This window comes from Dermacentor variabilis, chromosome 9 (assembly GCF_050947875.1).
Source record: "Dermacentor variabilis isolate Ectoservices chromosome 9, ASM5094787v1, whole genome shotgun sequence".
In the NCBI taxonomy this organism is placed as follows: Eukaryota; Metazoa; Arthropoda; class Arachnida; order Ixodida; family Ixodidae; genus Dermacentor; species Dermacentor variabilis.
Window position 1 is genome coordinate 91,389,045 of NC_134576.1, and position 12,560 is coordinate 91,401,604.

The window sequence follows — 12,560 nt, forward strand, 5'->3', positions numbered from 1 at the left end:
GACAATGCACTTATACACATGCATGGCATCGGGACTCCAAACAATTGCTTCTGGGTTGGATTTTCCTTTATTTTTTTCAAATTTCGGGTTGCCAAGTTGCGGGTGCGGCCCTTACACAGGTGTGGCCTTTACGTGGGTCTAGACAGTAGATCACATACTTCATGTACAAATGTGGCAACCCTTTTTGATTGTCGGGTATAGCACTCCGGTTTCATAGAGTGTGACGCCATTGTTTGCATCACTTTTCTGTAACCGCTGTGGCTTTGCAGGTTCCTTCACATTGCGGTCTCTGGAGCAATACCAGTCACTTGTGTCTATACAAGGCCAACTGCATTCTTGTCGGCTGTGCGCCTACGCGACTGAGCACAAGAAGCACATGAAGTCACACCTACGCACGCACACAGGCGAGCGCCCCTACCAGTGCCATCTGTGCCCAGACGCGTTCACTGACAGTTCAACATTGAAGCGGCATGTGCGTTGCCACACAGGAGAGCGCCCCTTTTCCTGTGTACACTGTGGCACATCCTTTTCGCGGAAGGACCACCTTACAAGCCACATGTCCCGCCACAGAGGCAAGAAGCGCTAAAGGTTAGGGGTGTGCGGTTCTCTTGTGGATGAACGGATTGATGGATTTTTTCATGGCATTATGTGATTTCTAAACTGCATCAAGAGGTTTCCGGGTCCCTGAACCTTAGAGTTTCTTGTAATGTTATGTAGAAGGCCGTATATTGTCTGTGAAAATTTCTTTGAGCAAACAAGTAGTTTCTTCGCATGCACACGACTATTCAGAGAGTGTGAATGATCCCTGTACAACCTGTAAAGTATGGCTTCCTAAGTGATGTAGCCTGCTCCACTACACAAGTTATGTTTTATGTCTATACTATCCCTGCGTGGGTGAAAATTTACCATACTTTTGCTCCAATCTTATGATTAATTTGGCACCGTTGATGTTTTGAAAGTATTTTTAAAAAGATGCGCATTTACTAATAGTGATTGTTTGATTCGAAGAATGAATCGAATGAGCCACTATTCGATTTGCTATTTGAAAGTTTCGAGTATTCGGCGCCCCTACAAATTTGCAGTCCTTTCTGCGCATCTATCAATACATTTGTGGCATATTTTGCATTTGCCATAATTGTGCTTCCTAGTTAAAGTGTTTATGTTTTAATAAGTTTTTCTTTATTGATACAACAAGACTACAATGTTACACTCTGTGGAGGCGGCGAAAAATAAAGCCACCACAGCTGCAGTTTATTAATCGAAGCTGGCCTGCCATGGTGCTAGCTGATGGTTCCCGGGAGCGGTAGTTGGACGCCAACGCTTCAGACGGGCGCGCTTAGCATGTTCCTAATCTGACGCAACATATTCAGGAGCCATCGCCTTCATCACCAGTGCTAGCTGAAGGCTACAGTCATGCAGCAACAGTTCTTAACGTCCATTAGGGAGATTCTAACACGCCCCCAAATCAAACGCGCGCCTGCTTTCTGTCCGACCAGCATAGACAACTAAAGCAGAAATGGCATTAAGGCTCCGAAACGAAGTAGAACTATAGCGCGCACCCGAGTGATTGGTAAGAAAAGTCAAGTGCCTTTCAACTCTGTCAAGAAGGATGACCAGCGAAGAGTATGTGTATGTGGGCCCCTTAATGGCAAACTGCACCTCCGCCGCGGATTGGCCCGGCATGAGTGAGTGAGTGAAATAACTTTATTAGGTCAAGAGAAGACGTAGGGGAGACCCCGCGCCACCCGGCTAGTCCCACGTAAGGACCGCCAAGCCGAGCTTGACGGCCCTGTCGCGGGCACTCTGGACGGCCAGGGTTTGGTCACTGAGTTCGGGGCTGCCCAAGAGCGCAGCCCACCTATCCTCGATGAAGGAGGAGCCGATGGCTTCGCACTCCCACAACACATGGTCCAATGTTGCCCATAGTCCACAGGCAGGGCAGTCCGCACTGGGATATCTTTCAGGGTATATGGCATGAAGAACCGCGACGTTAGGGTACGCACGGGCTTGTAAAAGTCGAAGGGTAACCGCCTGCGCCCTGCATAAGGCGGGGTGCGGGAGGGGGAATACCTGTCTTGACAGATAGTAGTGTGTGGTGATTTCATTATACGTAAGCAAGGGTTCCCCACAGGGCAGGGGGACTGCTGAGGCGGCGCGGTCAGTGAGTCCTCGCGCGGCCTCGTGTGCGCCCTCGTTAGGGTTAGAGGGAGAACCCTCAATCGACCCCAAGTGAGCGGGAAACCAAATCAGAGAATGCGGAGAGATACTTTTGGCGCTTTGGAGAATGCGGAGGGCCTGTGGGGAGATCATACCGATTTGGTAGGCCTTAATGGCTGCCTTGGAATCACTATATATTGCCTCTCTGCGACCATCGAGCACAGCCAGCGCGATTGCAACCTGTTCGGCTACCACGGGCCTCGAAGTGCGTACCGTAGCGCAGCAAATGAGCCTTGAATTGGAGTCTATGATGGAGACGGCGAATGCCTTTTGTTGGACATATGCCGCGGCATCCACGAAGCTTGCCTCAATGTGGTTATTGCGGACACGCTCGAGTAGAGCTGTACCACTGGCTCGACGTCTGCCGACGTTGTTTGCGGGGTGGATATTGCGGGGAAGGGGCGTGATGTGCAGTTGAGACCTGATGTCGCTGGGAATCCGCATGGCGTCAGGGCACTGGTCGACAGGATTGAGGCCCATCTCGTCGATCGAGTATCTTTCGGCCCGTCGGGTTGCCGGATAGCCTAAGCAGCTGTGAGTGCTCTTGTGCCTCGATAATCTCTTCGAGCGTGTTGTGGACTCCGAGCTTCAACAGGTTTTCGGTGTGGGTGCTTGCAGGTAAGCCGAGAGCAAGCTTAAAGACTTTTCTGATGAGTGAATTGAGCTTGTTCCTCTCTGCAACACACCAATTATGCATGGCCGCCGAGTATGAAAGGTGGCAGAGAACAAAAGCATGTATAATGCGGATGAGATTGTCTTCCTTGATTCCCCGGTGCCTGTTGGCAATCCTCCGAATTCGGAGGATCGAGAGCACCCTCCGTCTTGGCGGCGATCTTTCTGAGTGCGGTTCCATTGGAACCGTTAGACTCGATATACGTCCCCAATATTCTGAGCGAGTCCACTCTGGGCACCGGAGACCCGTCACCAGTGAATAGCCGTATTTCGCTTTCGGACGCCGGTTTCCAATCACGATGGCCGCCGCCTCTGGGTCTTTTCTTGTAGAGAAGTAGCTCAGATTTTGATGGAGAACATCTGAGCCCAGTGGGGAGGAGGAAGCGCTCGGTCGCATCGATGGCGCTCTGCATGGCAGTTTCAACTTGGCCATCGCTCCCACCGACGCACCAGATGGTGATGTCATCTGCGTAGATGGTATGGTTGATTCCTTGAATCTTCGCGAGCTCCTTAGAAAGCCCGATCATTGCGATGTTAAATAATGTTGGCGAGATGACTGAGCCCTGAGGCGTGCCGCGTGAACCGAGGGTGATTTCTTGCGAAAGGTATCCTTCGATCTTGAGCTTGGCAGTTCTCTGGCTAAGGAAGGATCGGAAGAAGTCGTAGGCCCTCTTCCCGAGCCCGAGGCCGACAATAGACTGGAGAATGAACTCGTGTGAGATATTGTCGAACGCCTTCTGCAGGTCTAATCCAAGGATGGCTCTGGTATCTCCTGTGCTCCGGTCGATGATCTGATGCTTTATCAGCTTCATGGCGTCCTGTGTCGAGAGGCCGGCTCTGAAACCAATCATATTGTGGGTGTACATGCCATTGGCGTCGATGTGCACCTTGAGTCGGTTGAGCAGGGCATGCTCTGCCACCTTACCGACACAGGACGTCAGGGAAATTGGTCTTAGATTCTCTATTCCTGGTGCTTTACCGGGTTTGGGGATGAGAACCGTGCAGGCCGCCTTCCACCGTGTGGGGACCTGTCCACTGCGCCAGACTTCATTAATCCTTTAAGTGAGAAAGTTGATCGACTCATCATCGAGATTCCTCAGCATCCTGTTAGTGACGCCATCTGGGCCAGGGGCAGATTTGACATTGAGTGAGAAGAGGACATCTCGGATCTCGGCCGTGGTAAAGTCCTGGTCCAACACCCCGCGTAGTCCGGGAAGTGGGTAGGGGCAGGGCTATCCGCGACCGGCAGGTACCTGTCTATGAGCCTGTCGACAATCAACTCGTCCGGGGTAGAGTCCATAGCGAGGTGGATGGCTCGCGCGAGGGATCGTCTCTGGCTGGATGTGGTGCTGCCCTCATCGAGAAGGTGTTTGAGCAGACCCCAGCTCTTGCCTGATCTGAGCTGACCCTCGACGGATTCGCAGAGCTCATCCCATTGTTGCTTACACAGGTTCTTGCAGTGCTGCTCAATCTCCCTGTTAACCTCCGAAACCTTCTTGCGGAGCCTCCTGTTATGCTTCTGCCCCTCCAACTCGTGAGGAGGGCTTGCTTGGCTTCCAGCAAGTGCGCCAACCTGCTATCCATCTTGTCAACGTCGAGCTCAGTGACGACCTCCTTAGTTGCCGCCGCGGCATCATCCCTGATCCCTTTGCACCAACCTTCCAAATCTGTCTCGGCCATCGGTGTGCGCTCGGCTCTGATCTTGCGGAACACGTCCCAGTCGATCAGCTTGAATTTCCTCGTCTTATAGCGGGCAATCGGGAGGGAGACTTCGATCACGTAGTGGTCACTTCCGAGGTCTAGAGACTTGTTGACCCACTTGACCTCCCCTACGTTCTTGACAAAAGAGAGGTCTGGGGTAGTGTCCCGGCATGCGGAGTTGCCTCTCCTAGTGGGGAAGTCCTTATCGGTAATAAGGGTCAAATCCAGCTCCATCGCAGTCTGCCACAGTTCGCGTCCCTTGGGCGTGTCATGGGTGTACCCCCACACCCTATGTGGTGCGTTGAAATCCCCGACAACGACAAGGGGGTGCCCACCAGCCTGGCTGACGGCCCTCTTGAGGAGAGAGTTCGCCCTCGCCCTGCGGAAGCTGGGGCTGCAGTATACGTCGAGAATAAAGAGGCTGTTTCTTCTGAGGCCCTTTCTGGGTGGGTTCATGAGGATTTCAGTCATGACGTACTCGATGCCATCATCAAAAGCGCCGAGGTCGCGAGAGAGGCAATTGTACCTTTTGTTGACAAGGATAGCAACTCCCCTACCTCCTGAATGGGAGGATACTACCAGATAACCTGCGAGTTTGATAGGAGTACTAGTTGCAACTTCCTGAATAGCGATGATTTGGGGCTTAACCGTGAGAGTTCTTAAATATTGCTGCAGAAGCGGCTTCTTATTGGGAAACCCAGGTACTCCGCAGTACCATTGCCAGATACTAAAGTTCTCATCCGCACTATCCATGGCTAGGCTGAGAGGAAGCTTGAACGGCCCTGAGAATCGCGCCCTCCGTCGGTGGTGCTAGTACATGACGTCGTGCTGCGACCTGCGAAGGAGCGGGGCTGGGTTCTCTCCTGGCATCGACCTCCTCTAATTTGCTTCACTGAGTGCACCTACGCCCATTTTTGGGTGCGCTATAGCTTCCTCGACCTTTGCTAAACTAGCCTGCATGCTGGCGAAGGCATTCTTGAGTTCTGAGAGCAATTTTATTTTCTCGTCTTCCTCTCTGTTCTCTACCGCTCGACGCTTGGGCGCGCGAGCCGCGTGGGATGTCTCGGACGTATCCATGGCGACTGGGGCCAAAGCGTGTTGCGGCGAGGAGGGTGAAAGCTCGAGCTTCCTAATCTCCGCCATCTCCGCAGCTAGCCTGCGTATTTCTTGTTTAACCTGCGCGTTTTCTTTTCTCAACTGCTCGTTAACCCGTCGCAACTCCTCGAGCTCGTGTGCGTGGCGCGAATCGCGAGGCGGGTCGTCACCTCTTGGACCCTCACGTCCCCCTCGAACCTTGTCGGCCCAGGAGAGCGTGAACTTGCTTCTAAGGGCAGTGGGCGTGCGGGAGCGGGACCTGGTCCGCCTCGACGTGTCGCGCCCCGGCCTGGAGCTGGAGCGAGGCCGAGAACCGGAGCGGCCCCGGGAACAGGCCCGTCCTTTGGACCCACGGCGAGAGCCGGAACGTGCCCTGGAGGCGGAGTGGCCCCTGGATACGGAACGGACTCTCGAGCGGCCCCTGGAACGGGAGCGACGTCCTCTGCGCTGAGCACCCGGAGTGGACGAAGCCTGGACGAGTTCCGCAGTGTCCGAGCGCCGCTGAGGGGACGGTGACGCGGCACCGGCCATCTTGGCGCGCTCACTGCGACGACGACGCACGATGTATGGGATCTTGAACCTTTGAGCACAGTCCTTATTAGCCGTGAGATGCTGGCCACGACAGAGTTTACACTTGGGGGTACACTGATGCTGCTCATCGGGACTTGGGGCACCACAGCCACGGCAAATAGCGTCATCTGGATTGGGACACACGTCGGCGCGATGACGGAGGCGGCCGCACGTATAGCACACGTCGATTTGCTTGCGGTAGAGTGAGCACTGCATGAGTATAGCGGTCCATACCTGACAAAGTTCGGTACACGATGCCCGTCGAACGCGACGATGACCGTGCCGGTTTGAGCTATTCTCTTCGCTGCTAAGGCGAGTGGATTATTGGCGTTGACAATCTTGGCATCGATGACGTCAGGGCCGTCTTGAAGAGGGATGTTGCGGATCACCCCCTTGCACGCGGAGTGCGGGGCCGTCTCGTAGGCACTGAGCTCATATACCTTGCCCGAGATGAGCATCTGCCTCATCCGGACTTAGCGGTTCGAATTCTCGCGCTTGGCAGTACTGGCAACCATAATATTTTGCTGTAGATTCGGGCATAAGGTATCTTGGCATAGATCTTCCTGACTGATGCCAGTGGTGGCGAGTATTGCGTCAGCCACCGTAACAACGCCAATCTTAAAGATATTGAGTCCACATCGCGGCCTGATCACAATCTTGATGTCATCTCGAGGAAGTGAGGGCATTCGTCCCGCTCGTATAACTTTGGATTTTAGCGCAGCACCGCCTGATTTGCCACGGCGCGCTCCCGGCTGGGGCGATGGCGCATTAGTGTCAGCCGTGCGCGTTTTGGCGCTAACTCTTCTGGCCCCCGCAGACTGCCAGCCTTGATCTTGGGTAACCTCTTCCGGGGAGATATCCTCCCCCGCCACTTGATACTCCATCTTGGGTATGAAGCGTACCCCGCCTTCGAAGGGCCAGTACGCGGCGGGCAGATGCTTCACGAGGTGAAAAGCTCGGTCTCAAAGCTCGGGCTCGGGCACGGGCAGGAGGCTCGTGGCCGTGGCGCGAGGCGCGTGGCCTCGGGGAGCAAAGCTTGGCAATCCTCCGTAGGCTCAGCTTGGCGGGAGAGAGAGAGAGAATAAACATTTTTATTAGGTAAATGCAGCTTTGGAGAGGCGTCCTCATTCCAGAATGCCTTGAGCTCGGGCCGCGTCCTGGGCCCTCGCAATCAGCCGTTGCTGATCCTCGAGGTCGGAGCTGGCCAAGGCTCTCTCCCAAAGCTCGTTAGTGGCCGCCGCCTTGCTGCTGTCAAAGCGTGTAAATCTGTGAAAAATGAACTCACAGCGCTGCGGATGGTCTCTCTGAATGCCGCTTTTCGAGCTGCGTCGAATGATGCAGATGTTCTGGCGCTTCCAGGTTGCAGTCCGCAACCTACGTATAGGGAGTGCTTAACGCCTGCTTCAGCTCCGCCGTAAGTCGTCCCGGTATTGCATGCACTATCTTCGGGATCGGCCCACGTATGGGTTGTTTTGTGCCTACACACGCTCACGATCGTGGCGGAACATGCCCTTAACGGCTTCGCTGTAATGCGCTGTAAAATTCGTTACGTCTTTGTGTTTCTTAATTAATGACTAGGACGAACGCGGGAGCAGTGGCACTAACGCGTGCGCGCGGCAGCGCCGAGAGGCGCCAACGAGCCAGCTGTGGAAGACGATGACACTGAAGCCAACCTTGATGATGATAGTCTTGTGTTAACACACGGACACGATTCTGGGGTAAGTAGCCCTTAACAGCTTCGACGTCAAAGATGAGCCAGCGTGTAATTTGTTACACAATGGCGGCCGGTTTGCTAAAGCCATCTTCACCCCAATGCAGTCATGTCGTGTGTTAAAGCGTACAAATGCGCTTTTAGTTTTGAATTTGAGTTCACCATGCAGGGCAATTTTCGACCCAATTTTCTTGGGTAGGGGGTGGGGGGAGGCACGCGACAGAATCAGGTAAATACCATAACTGGAATCTAATGCAATTGTATCCTGCATACTATCTTGACAGAACTACATTTTCTGCTGCTGCATTGCGGTGTACATTTTATCCGTTTATCCCTATAATTACAACTCAGTCACTGCACTAAAACCATCTTTCTTGTTCTTTTGATTGGATTGCCTAACAGGGCAGCTAGAAAACACGCCATTTCACTTATTTCAGACAAGCATTGAAGCAGAGGTAACACTCCATAAACAGTCGCATCACTGTCAAAATGGTAAATCAATGGTAAATCAGTGGTAAACAGGACAAATAAAACAATTGCGTGCTTTCAGAGAACAGGCTTGTGAGCTCGGTTCCGATTATTGCAAACCCCGAGGCCCACAACTTTATGGCTGCTCTGTCTCAGATAACCATTTATGTTCCATAGATGTGCATAGAACATAATATGCTTTAGACATTGCAAATATCCTATAATTATATCCCAGTGAACCACCAATATCCTGTCAACATCCAGGTATGATTCGTCCACATCTCGTCATAACATCAAGGCCGTCCTGTTAACGTCTATTTTGTAAATATAAGTAGCCGATACCTTATTGACGTTTATAGACTCTTTATGAACATCACATATGCTGACGTCATAGAGATGTACGTGCTACGTCATATCTGTTGGCTGGATTTTAAGTTTTCTTGACGATTTATTTAAGATGCCCTAATTGGTTTGTGGATGCAATTAAAGTATTGTAGTTAATAGTTTGTGGCGATTAGATCTTCGAAAACGCTAAATTCCCCAGGCTTTATTGCACATCAAATGTCATTCACATTGAAAGTGATCCTTGAATTTTGGAGAAGTAAAATGTGGAAGCATAGGCTCGGGTTAGACATCTGTGAAGGCTTGTAGAAAATCTTCAGATAATTATTGTTGCTAAACGTGATAGTCCATGGCTATGACGTTGTGCTGCTGATCACGTGAGGTCTAATGTATGTTGTAATAACACGACAAAATACTTTATTCAGCCCACACATAGCTATCTAATAACCACGTAATTACCAATGTCACGCATGAAAAAAGAAACGTGAACAGATATCTCACTCGATGACTGCCGACACTCGATGTCACAAAAACGGTGGCGCGATGAAGAGCGGGAACTGATGGTAGCAAACTGTTTCTTCTGTCTCCGCCTTCAACGAGTCTCCGAGACGTGAGATTACGTGCGTGACCTCCAACACTAGGTAGGCGCGTGCGGAAGACACCATCCATCCTGGCTCGCACAATGTTTGAATCTGCCAGAGCTTAGATTACATCCAATGAGGGCGGTTCACGGCCGTGCTTGGATTACATCGACTTTGTCTTCTTTAGCATTCACACTTTGTTGACTCGATCCCCCTCCTCCCACAAGCGGCTTGTGGGGACATAGCGCAGTCTATCGTGCCATGATATTGGCGCTAATTAACCCCACATTGTTAATTTGACCTGTGGCTTCTTGTGGGCACAGCCGAAGCCACTTTCTAGGCATCATTGCCTCGCGCTATCTCTGCGTAATCCAAGCTGATTCTCTCCAGTTCCCAAAAGTGGGCCATACGGTGGCTTCGCCTCAACGTGTCTATATGTACGGCGGTGCACGCTTTACAGGGAGTATAGTGCAATGTATATTTCCGACAGCCGTATAATCTCGAGTAAGGGCCGCACATGTGTACGGGCAGCACTCTCATACTGGTAGCCCAAAAATTGGAAAAAAAAAACTAATTCCAGCCGAGAAACATCGCGTTCGGTGCGCTGACGCCGCGCGCGCGCATCAGCGAATTTTCGCGCGCCGCTACTCGATGGCGAGGGCGGTGCTTTAACCTGACGTCCGGGCTTAAGGTTGCCGCGGACGCCGAGGAGCGCGAGAAGCGAGCAGCCGGCCGCAGCTTATGTGGTCAATAGAAGACAAACAATGCACATTTAACTGCCGTGTCGTACGGAGGCTCGTGGATGACGTGCGGCCACTCGTCCCATATCGGCGTTGGCACGGTGACCGAGTTGTTGACACGCTTAGTCCTCGATCTTGTGGTGCTCTGCAATTTTTTCTGCCGGGTGCGAATGGGCGCCTAAAGGTGACGACCCGAACTACCAGGATGACGTGTGCCAGTCGCAATTAAGCTGGATGGAAGTTGAAGCAGCACTGATCCTTTTTCGAAGGGCACTGCAAAAGCATAAGACGAGGTACACAACTCCACTTTCGGAAGGCTACAGCTGGACCTTCCTTGCCTTACGAGAAGCCAGTGTGCATGGATATGTAACTGTAGGAAAAGAAGATTGCGTTAATCATGTTCACGAGAGAATGGGCACTGTGCAGCACACTCCCACTGAATCAAAGCGGAAGTGCTCTGGAACTGGCAGCCTTGGAGGCAAGGGTAAGCTGACTGGTGAGTTAATTACAAAGCTGAGTAATTATTACTGTTAATTGGTAATAATTAAAGGCCTTGAAAACGCGTGAGGGGAATGCAAAGGCCACGCCTAGGGCAATGATGGCCATGTACCACCATATTACTTTGAATGACGTTATATGCCAAATCACTCTCTGTCGAGAAGGCCTAGAATTATGGGGTCGACGAAATGCCACAAAAGCTTAAGGGGAGCCTGCTCCAAAGCACCACCACAATCTGCCACCCCGTGAATGTGAGGCGCTTGTTCCCGTGTATAAGCACTTATCTGATGAAGCACTTGAGCAATGTCAACGAGGAAAGACTCAAAACAACAACGAAAGTCTCCGATCTATGGTATGAGCGCTTGTGACAAAGGAGTTCAACATGCGTTACTGTTCACTGTGCAAGCAGCTAGCTGTGGCTGAAGCTATAATGAAGTTTAATGCCATGAATGAGAAAGCCTCAGCAGCCATACTCGGAGAACTATGGCTATATTTTGGCCACACCAAGCGCATATGGGGATCCTAGTAGCATTAATCTTATTACTTCTCTCCACTCGTTTCATTCTTTCTTATTATAACCGTACCACAAGTACCTCAATGAAAACTAACTTAGCACTTATTCCACTAGCTTACTGCCACAATGTTGCCAGTACTTCACTATTTGATAAATGTTTCTATCTCACCACACTTCACGACGACTTCATACTGCGACCTCAGTACATTTCAAACCATGTTAATCATTTCAGTAAGGTAGGAATTTAATCATGTTGCACGAAGTCTTTCAATCTTTCATCTTCCGTACATCTCAGGAATAGAACAACCTTCCCTCAAGTATGGCAGCCATCACCAACAGCAAACTTTTTTGCAAAACACTAACTAACATTAAGTGTATGCTCAGGAGAATCATTACGTTACCAGAGCTCACTGTACTTGTGTGTGTGTTTGCTCTACTCTACTACTTTGTAACTACTCCCCGTTTTAATGCCATCCCTGAGGGACTACTTTAAATAAAAGATAGAATAATAAACTGAAGAGTGACTGCCAGGGTTTCAGTCAACATGAAGTATAATTTCTTCAAAATTGCATTGAGCGTTTCTGAAGGTTTTAAAGCTATTTGCATTTTCATGTAACAAATTAATGTTGAGAGGGAGCATGCGATACTTGGAAGTAATGCCCGTCAAACTGATTTGCAAAGAGCAGATGACATAGTTTGTGAATTAGCAAGTAGCTAGAGCTTGCTAAATTGTTTCTCTTCTGGTCGTCATGGCTATGACTTGAAAAGAAACAAGTTGGCAGTCAACATCTTACTTCTCCCATTGTCATAAATTGCCCTTATATGCAAATAAGCTTGTATGTAAAATTTCGGCATTGCCGCTCAGTACGATGCAAAACTGTAGACTGCTGCTTTCCTGATGCTCACACCCCTCTATCTGGTAAACTTGCAAACATTTCATGGTGAGGCACATAGTTCAAGAGGACCTGTTGTCATTATGGTGACCGATGAGCTTCCTATGGCTTGGCGTGGGCAGCTTGCAGACCAATAATCTCTCTTTTGTCCATCTTCCTGAAAAGAAAAATGATGAAACCATGACAAACATGCAAGCAAAAATGGTGAAACAAAATTTAATCAAATAAATGAACAAATCATGGTTATAGGTGAAGTGTTCAGAAACATGCCCTGTGAGGATTCTGGCGCAGTGGTGACACATTCACTGTTGCCTTGTACGTCCAGAGACAAGAGACTCCAAAGGGGTGATCAAATATTAGCAGCATCTTGGAAACTGGAGTCAACATAAGAAAGAGCCTCAATTACTATAGTGGAAGCGTGGGTGAGTTTGTGATTCATGTATGACTAAGAACAGTCCACAAAACGCTCCATGACAGAAAAGCACACAAACGTACGTACACACAACGCTGTTTTGAGTGTGCATTTCTTTCACTGGTGTCCTTGCATGTGTCTACTAA